Genomic DNA, 8581 nt, shown 5'->3' with positions numbered 1-8581 from the left:
TTAGGGCTGCTCTGATTCAAGAACCTCGACTTCAGTACACCTTAAATATCCCAGGAAAGAGAAAAATGGATAAAGAAGTTGTGGTACTTATGTACAATGGAATATCACTCAGCCATGAAATCAATGTCATAAGGCTAGTAGCAGCATAAGGAGCGAATTTAGGTACGATGATTCTAAGTGAAATAAGTCACACAGAAAAGGAAACTTATCATAATATATCACTTATAGAGGGAATGTAAACATCGCTACACATGAACTGAATTACAAAACAGACCAGAGTCACACATTTAGAAAACACACTTATGCCTGCTTAAGGGGAAAGATGAGGTGGGGCAGTGCATAAAACAAGAGTTTGAAATTAGCACAGATACCGTTCCATAAACCAAATATGTAATAGACAAGACCTACTCCTTGCTCAATGAACTGGACTCAACACCCCCTATTCACCACAGAAGAACATATCTCACTAGTAAGAATCTTAAAACTTATGTATTGATATCTCTCTGTAAGTGAATCAAGTGTGTGTAAAGTGGCATAAACACAGCAGTGAAACTCAGCTAAACCCCATTATAAAAATAAATTTCAAACACAAAACACAAGGACAGTGAAAGAGAGAGAAATTTTTACAAAATTCGTTCAGGAGCTGTGATGCAACCTGGACTGACATCTATACCCACAGCTGGATGAGATATAAGGCTGGACACTCTTGGGATTGAGAGGATTGGTGAGGTTGGGTGAGCAAATGCAGACTCTTTACATTAATACTGTGTGCTTCCCATTCCATGGGTCCCAACTCTCCAGGTTCAAGGGAATCTTCCTACAGCTACAAGATGCACAGGAAACCCAGAGGATGGTACACCGTGTGATCGGGAAAGGTCTCTAAAATGCACCTCATTTTTCATCTCCTGCTGCTTGGGTTCGCCATTCCAGCCACTTTACTAACAATCTCCCCACTTGGAGAATCAGCACTTTTAACCTCGTGTTTAGCAGTTTGTAATTTGTCCAGAGGATGAACGGGAAGAGGGGGAACAAATGAGAGACTAGCTGTAGGTGTTTGGACAGGCACATGTCACTCTAATTTCCCATCAGGAAGAAGAATTAACCAAAGACTCAGCCTGCGGCCCCAGAACCAGAATAGGGCCTGAAGCAATCCTGCGGTTTTGCGGCCAGCTCACAAAAAAGCGAGTTGAAAAATGGAGCTCAGGGACACTGCAATTCACAAACCTGCAGAGTTATAAATGACAACTATCGTCCAACAATATATTGAGGTAAGGCAACGAAGAGGATTTGAAAGCAAGGCAGAATTGCAAGAAACAGATTTCAAGAGGTAGATTGGACTCGCTTTTAAAGCACAAGAAAACCGGCAGAACTTCGACCATGATGCAGTTGGCCAAAAAAGGCGTATGCATTTTTTCCTGCATATATTCAGGAAAAAACGCATACGCCCTTTTTGGCCAACCAAGCAAGCAGGCAGGGCAAATCTGCACTACAAAGAAGTCTCACTTCCCCCCGGTCAAAAGGGCCATCTGAAAAAAGTGTAAAATCCAGAAAGGCAGGACAGGCCATGGAGAACTGGGAGCCTTGTTGCTGATGTGCGGGGTGTAAATTGCCGAGAGCCACTCTGGAGAAGTGTATGGTGTTTCCTAAAACATCTAAAAAACAGAGCTACAGAGCATAGGGCACTTCCACTCACAGCGCTATATCGTGGGAAGACTAAAAATCAACAAGACAAGGCACCCCAAAGTTTAGGGCTGCTCTGATTCAAGAACCTCGACTTCAGTACACCTTAAATATCCCAGGAAAGAGAAAAATGGATAAAGAAGTTGTGGTACTTATGTACAATGGAATATCACTCAGCCATGAAATCAATGTCATAAGGCTAGTAGCAGCATAAGGAGCGAATTTAGGTACGATGATTCTAAGTGAAATAAGTCACACAGAAAAGGAAACTTATCATAATATATCACTTATAGAGGGAATGTAAACATCGCTACACATGAACTGAATTACAAAACAGACCAGAGTCACACATTTAGAAAACACACTTATGCCTGCTTAAGGGGAAAGATGAGGTGGGGCAGTGCATAAAACAAGAGTTTGAAATTAGCACAGATACCGTTCCATAAACCAAATATGTAATAGACAAGACCTACTCCTTGCTCAATGAACTGGACTCAACACCCCCTATTCACCACAGAAGAACATATCTCACTAGTAAGAATCTTAAAACTTATGTATTGATATCTCTCTGTAAGTGAATCAAGTGTGTGTAAAGTGGCATAAACACAGCAGTGAAACTCAGCTAAACCCCATTATAAAAATAAATTTCAAACACAAAACACAAGGACAGTGAAAGAGAGAGAAATTTTTACAAAATTCGTTCAGGAGCTGTGATGCAACCTGGACTGACATCTATACCCACAGCTGGATGAGATATAAGGCTGGACACTCTTGGGATTGAGAGGATTGGTGAGGTTGGGTGAGCAAATGCAGACTCTTTACATTAATACTGTGTGCTTCCCATTCCATGGGTCCCAACTCTCCAGGTTCAAGGGAATCTTCCTACAGCTACAAGATGCACAGGAAACCCAGAGGATGGTACACCGTGTGATCGGGAAAGGTCTCTAAAATGCACCTCATTTTTCATCTCCTGCTGCTTGGGTTCGCCATTCCAGCCACTTTACTAACAATCTCCCCACTTGGAGAATCAGCACTTTTAACCTCGTGTTTAGCAGTTTGTAATTTGTCCAGAGGATGAACGGGAAGAGGGGGAACAAATGAGAGACTAGCTGTAGGTGTTTGGACAGGCACATGTCACTCTAATTTCCCATCAGGAAGAAGAATTAACCAAAGACTCAGCCTGCGGCCCCAGAACCAGAATAGGGCCTGAAGCAATCCTGCGGTTTTGCGGCCAGCTCACAAAAAAGCGAGTTGAAAAATGGAGCTCAGGGACACTGCAATTCACAAACCTGCAGAGTTATAAATGACAACTATCGTCCAACAATATATTGAGGTAAGGCAACGAAGAGGATTTGAACGCAAGGCAGAATTGCAGGAAACAGATTTCAAGAGGTAGATTGGACTCGCCTTTAAAGCACATGAAAAGCGGCAGAACTTCGACAATGATGCAGTTGGCCAAAAAGGGCGTATGCGTTTTTTCCTGAATATTCAGGAAAAAACGCATACGCCCTTTTTGGCCAACCAAGCAAGCAGGCAAGGCAAATCTGCACTACAAAGAAGTCTCACTTCCCACCGGTGAAAAGCGCCATCCGAACAAACTGTAAAATCCAGAAATGCAGGACAGACCATGGAGAACAGGGAGCCTTGTTACGCTGATGGGGGATATAAATTGCCAACAACCACTCTGGAGAAGTGTATGTTGTTTCCTAAAACATCTAAAAAAGAGAGCTACAGAGCATAGGGCACTTCCACTCATGGGCATATATCTTGGGAAGACTAAAAATCAACAAGACACAGGCACCCAAAGTTTACGGCTGCTCCATTTATAAGAACCTCGATCTGGTACAGCTTAAATATCCCAGGAAAGAGAAAATAGTATAAAGACGTTGTGGTACTTATGTACAATGGGATATTACACAGCCATGAAATCAATGTCAGAAGGCTAGTAGCAGCATAATGAGTGGATTTAGGTATGATGATTCTAAGTGAAAGAAGTCACACAGAAAATGAGACTTATCATAAGATATCACTTAAAGAGGGAAGGTAAACATCGCTACACATGAACTGAATTACAAAACAGACCAGAGTCACACATTTAGAAAACACACTTATGCCTGCTTAAGGGGAAAAGTGAGGTGGGGCGGTGCATAAAACAAGAGTTTGAAATTAGCACAGATACCGTTCCATAAACCAAATATGTAATAGACAAGACCTACTCCTTGCTCAATGAACTGGACTCAACACCCCCTATTCACCACAGAAGAACATATCTCACTAGTAAGAATCTTAAAACTTATGTATTGATATCTCTCTGGAAGTGAATCAACTGTTTGTAAAGCGGCATAAACACAGCAGTGAAACTCAGCTAAAACCCATTTTAAAAATAAATTTCAAAGACAGTGAAAGAGAGAGAAATTTTTACAAAATTCGTTCAGGGGCTGTGATTCAACCTGGACTGACCACATCTACACCCACAGCTGGATGAGATATAAGGCTGGACACTCTTGGGGCTGAGAGGATTGGTGAGGTTGGGTGAGCAAATGCAGACCCTTTAAAGTAATATTGTGTGCTACCCATTCCATGGGTCCCAACTCTCTAGGTTCAAGGGAATCTTCCTACAGCTACAAGATGCACGGGAAACCCAGAAGATGGTACACCGTGTGATCGGGAAAGGTCTCTAAAACGCACCTCATTTTTCCTCTCCTGGTGTTCGGGTTTGCCATTCCAGCCGCTTTACTAACAATCTCCCCACTTGGAGAATCAGCACCTTTAACCTCCTGTTTCGCACAGTTTGCAATTTGTCCGGAGGATGAATGGGAAGAGGGGAACCAATGAGAGACTAGCTGTAGGTGTTTGGACAGGCACATATCACTCTAATTTCCCATCGGGAAGAGGAATTGACCAAAGGCTCAGCCTGCGGCCCCAGAACCAGAATAGGGCCTGAAGCAATCCTGAGGTTTTGCCGCCAGCCCACAAAAAAGCGAGTTGAAAAATGGAGCTCAGGGGCACTGCAATTCACAAACCTGCAGAATTATAAATGTCAACTATAGTCCAACAATATATTGAGGAAAGGCAAAGAAGAGGATTTGAAAGCAAGGCAGAATTGCAGGAAACCGATTTCAAGAGGTAGATTTGACTCGCCTTTAAAGCACATGAAAAGCGGCAGAACTTCGACAATGATGCAGTTGGCCAAAAAGGGCGTATGCGTTTTTTCCTGAATATATTCAGGAAAAAACGCATACGCCCTTTTTGGCCAACTAAGCAAGCAGGCAAGGCAAATCTGCACTACTGCCGAACTCAGCTCAGGTGTCACTTCCTTGAGGTCTTCCCTGACTCACTACTCAGCCTGCTGTGTGCTCCCAGGGACACCTGAGTTGTCTCTGTTAGAGCACTTGCCATTCTGCACTGATGTTTCCTGTTGACTGCAGGCCGTCCAGAGTTCCATACCTTGACTGCCATTTCAGTACCTGGTGCCTCACCGCTGTTCAGTTAAGTGAGGTTGAGTATTATTGAAACTGTGTCAACTTTAAAGGGTTGGTTTGTTGGGTCAGCTTACCCATAAGCATTCAACAAAGAGGAACGGAGGGGGATGGAGTGAAGTTGAATGGAGTGGTGAAAACTCTGATTATGATATTTAGCAGCATTATCTTAAAAGTCCACAAGATGTCAACACAACCTTGTAAAACAACCATACCCCAATTAAAAAAAAAAAAATTGAACAGAAGGTGGAAAAAAAAATAGTCCACAAGATGTCAGGGTTTCTACCTGAGAAAAAAGAATGCAATAGTCTGAGATAAAGAACACTCTCACTGATGCCAGAAATTAATTTAAAGTGAATATTGGTATAGAAATAATAGATTTATTTAATTGAATAAGCAATATATGTCCATGCTACAAAATTCAAAGTGTATACGTGGAAAGTAAACTCTTCCTCCCTCCCTACTTCTTTCCCTGATCCCCCGCCCCATTTTGTCTACCCCAAGGGCAACTATTTTTATTATCCTTCCAGAGATATCCTAAGTGTATAATCATATAAATGTATTTTTTTCTAAATAACACCAATGATTGTATACAAGTGTTCTGTGCCTTGGTTTTTTCCACTTAAAATACCTCAGAGTTTTCATATTAGAAGAGATAATATTATTTATATCTTATTATTATTTATACTTTATTATTTATATATTAATATTAAAATAATAATATTTTTACCTGTACTAACATATTTAATAAACCTCCTATTATGGATATTCAGGCTGTTACCAATCTCTTGCTATTACAAATATCCCCAAACAACAGGCCTCATCTTACATATGTGCAAGTATATCTATATTTTAAATTCCAATATTGAGATGTTGTCAGCCCTCCATTGAGACTGTACACATTTACACTCCCACCAACAATATGAGTGTCTTTTTCTTCACAAACTTGCCACAGTTATACATAATATATATATAGTTATATATATAAAACTTAATATATAACTTAAGTGTGTGTGTGTATATATATATATATATATATATATATATATATATATATACTGTAAAATATATTTAAAATATATTTGCCGATCTGATAGGTGACTCATATCTCATTACAGTTTTAAAAAATGCCTTACTGGAGTGTAATTGACATACAGTAAACTGCACATGTTTAAAACGTAAATTCAGTCAATTTTGACCTGTTTACCCATGTGAAACCATCACCACAATCAAGATAATAAACCTATCCATCACCCTCAAAGGTTTCCTTGTGCTCCTTTGCAATCCCTCCCTCCTACCAGCCTTCCTCACCATTCCCCCATGCAACCACTGGTGTGCTTTGTGTTACTATAGTTTTTATTTTCTAGAATCTTATATAAATAGGGTAATACAGTATGCAGTCTTTTTTTTTAATCTTACTTTCACTCAGCATAATTATTTTGAAATTCATCCATGTCATTGCGTCTATCAGTAGTTCATTCCTTTTTATCAGTGAGTAGTACTAGGTTGTATGGACACACCACAATTTGTTTATCCATTCTTGTGTTGATAGACATTTAGATTGTTTCCAGTTTGTAACTATCACAAATAAGACAGTCACTTAGAAGCCATATGTTTCTGTTTCTCTTAGGTAAATACCTGGAAGTGGAATGGCTGGAACACACGGTGGGTGTATGTTTAACTTTTAAAGAAACTGCCAAACTGTTTTCTAAAGTGATTGTACCATCTTGTGTTCCTATCAACAGTGAATGAGTGTGTGGTTGTTCCATATTGTCACCATATTTGGGGGTCAGCCTTTTTAATTTTAGACATTCTAATAGATGTGTAATGGTAATTCATTGTGATTTTAATTTTCATTTTCCTAATGAGTAATGATGTTGAGGGTCTTTTCATTTCACTCTGATGAAGTGTCTGTTCAAATATTTCTACCATTTTAAAATCGGGTTGTTTTCTTATTATGGAGTCTTGAGAGTTCTTTTTATATTCTGGTACCAGTCTTTGATATATGATTTTCAAATATTTTCTCCCCTTTTGTGGTTTGTCTGTTCATTCTCTCAACAGTGGCTTTTAAGGAGCAAAGTTTCTCAATTTTGATGAAATCTAATTTATCTCTTTTTTGCAAATGAATGTTTTTTGTGTTTTATCTAAGAAATCTTTGCCTTACTCAAAGTCACAAAGATTTTCTCTCTGTTTTCTTCTAGAGGTTTTAGAGTTTAGGTTTTACCTTAACCCATTTTGAGATCATTTTTGTATATAGTACAGGATGTGGATCATTATAGTTTTGATTTGTATGTTTCTTATCACAGGTATTGATTATATTCTCATATGTTTAAATATAATTTTTTCTTCTTGTGAACTCTTCAGTCAAGTCCTTTGTTCCAGGCTGCCACGATTGGATGTGCAGTTCATGTGCTGCTCAAAAGCCTAAGCCAACAGGACTAATGGAAGCAGAAACCTGGCAGCACACTGCTCACTGAACCCCTTTCCATAATTCACCCCCAGGAAGACCCTGCCTTCACTTTGCACAGGGAGTGGTATAAGCTAGCACAAGCATTGACCCTGTCCATTTATTTATCTCTTGTAGGCGTTCTTTGTATTACTTAGCCCTTCATCACTGTGGTGCAAATATATTTTTCCCAGACTGTCATTTATATTTTTCACTGTTTATGGTATTTTTCCATCAGGATTGCATTTTACAGAGTCAAATGTATCAGTCTTTTCTATTGTGGATTCTGAGTTTTGTGTCATGCTTAGAAAGTTTCTCTACTTCAAATTCATTTCAAAAAAATACTTTATGCTTTTTCTAACATTTTTATGGTTTCTTTTTTCACATTTCAACATTTTGATTCAGTAGGCATTTATTTTGGTGGAAGAGGTTAAGATAGTAATCCAATTTTTTTCCAATTGGCTCCCCAGTTGTCCCAACACCATTTACTAAATAATTCATCTTCAGGTTTTCATAAACAAAATTCTCATCTTTAGTGTAAAAAGTAGCCATGTTACTCTGCCCAGAGGCCACATACTACACTCTGATTCTGTGGTAAAGAGGCAGATGAGAAGTAAAGGAGGTGATACAAGAGATTTATTCTGCAAAATATTTTCCATGCGTGGTTTGGGTTAATGCTCAAGATTTCTACATTTACAACACGGTACAAAAAAAATCTGTTGTTATAGCAATAACCTTGATCAGGAAAAGGTTAAATTATATTCACTATCTGCTATTTGTTAATACAGGAAAGTGGGCAATGTATTTTATTTGAGAAAAAAATAATGCAGAATATTTTTCACACACACCCCTACAAACATAGATAGAAAACACACACACAAACACGCTCACACATTTCCTTCCTCAGAATGGTGTAATGGCTAAGAGTTTGGACTCTGAGTCGGGCAAATCTGGGAATATTAATAGTATCTAACTC

Source organism: Stenella coeruleoalba (genome assembly GCF_951394435.1).
Source record: "Stenella coeruleoalba genome assembly, chromosome: 8".
In the NCBI taxonomy this organism is placed as follows: Eukaryota; Metazoa; Chordata; class Mammalia; order Artiodactyla; family Delphinidae; genus Stenella; species Stenella coeruleoalba.
Note: the sequence above shows the minus strand (reverse complement) of the source record.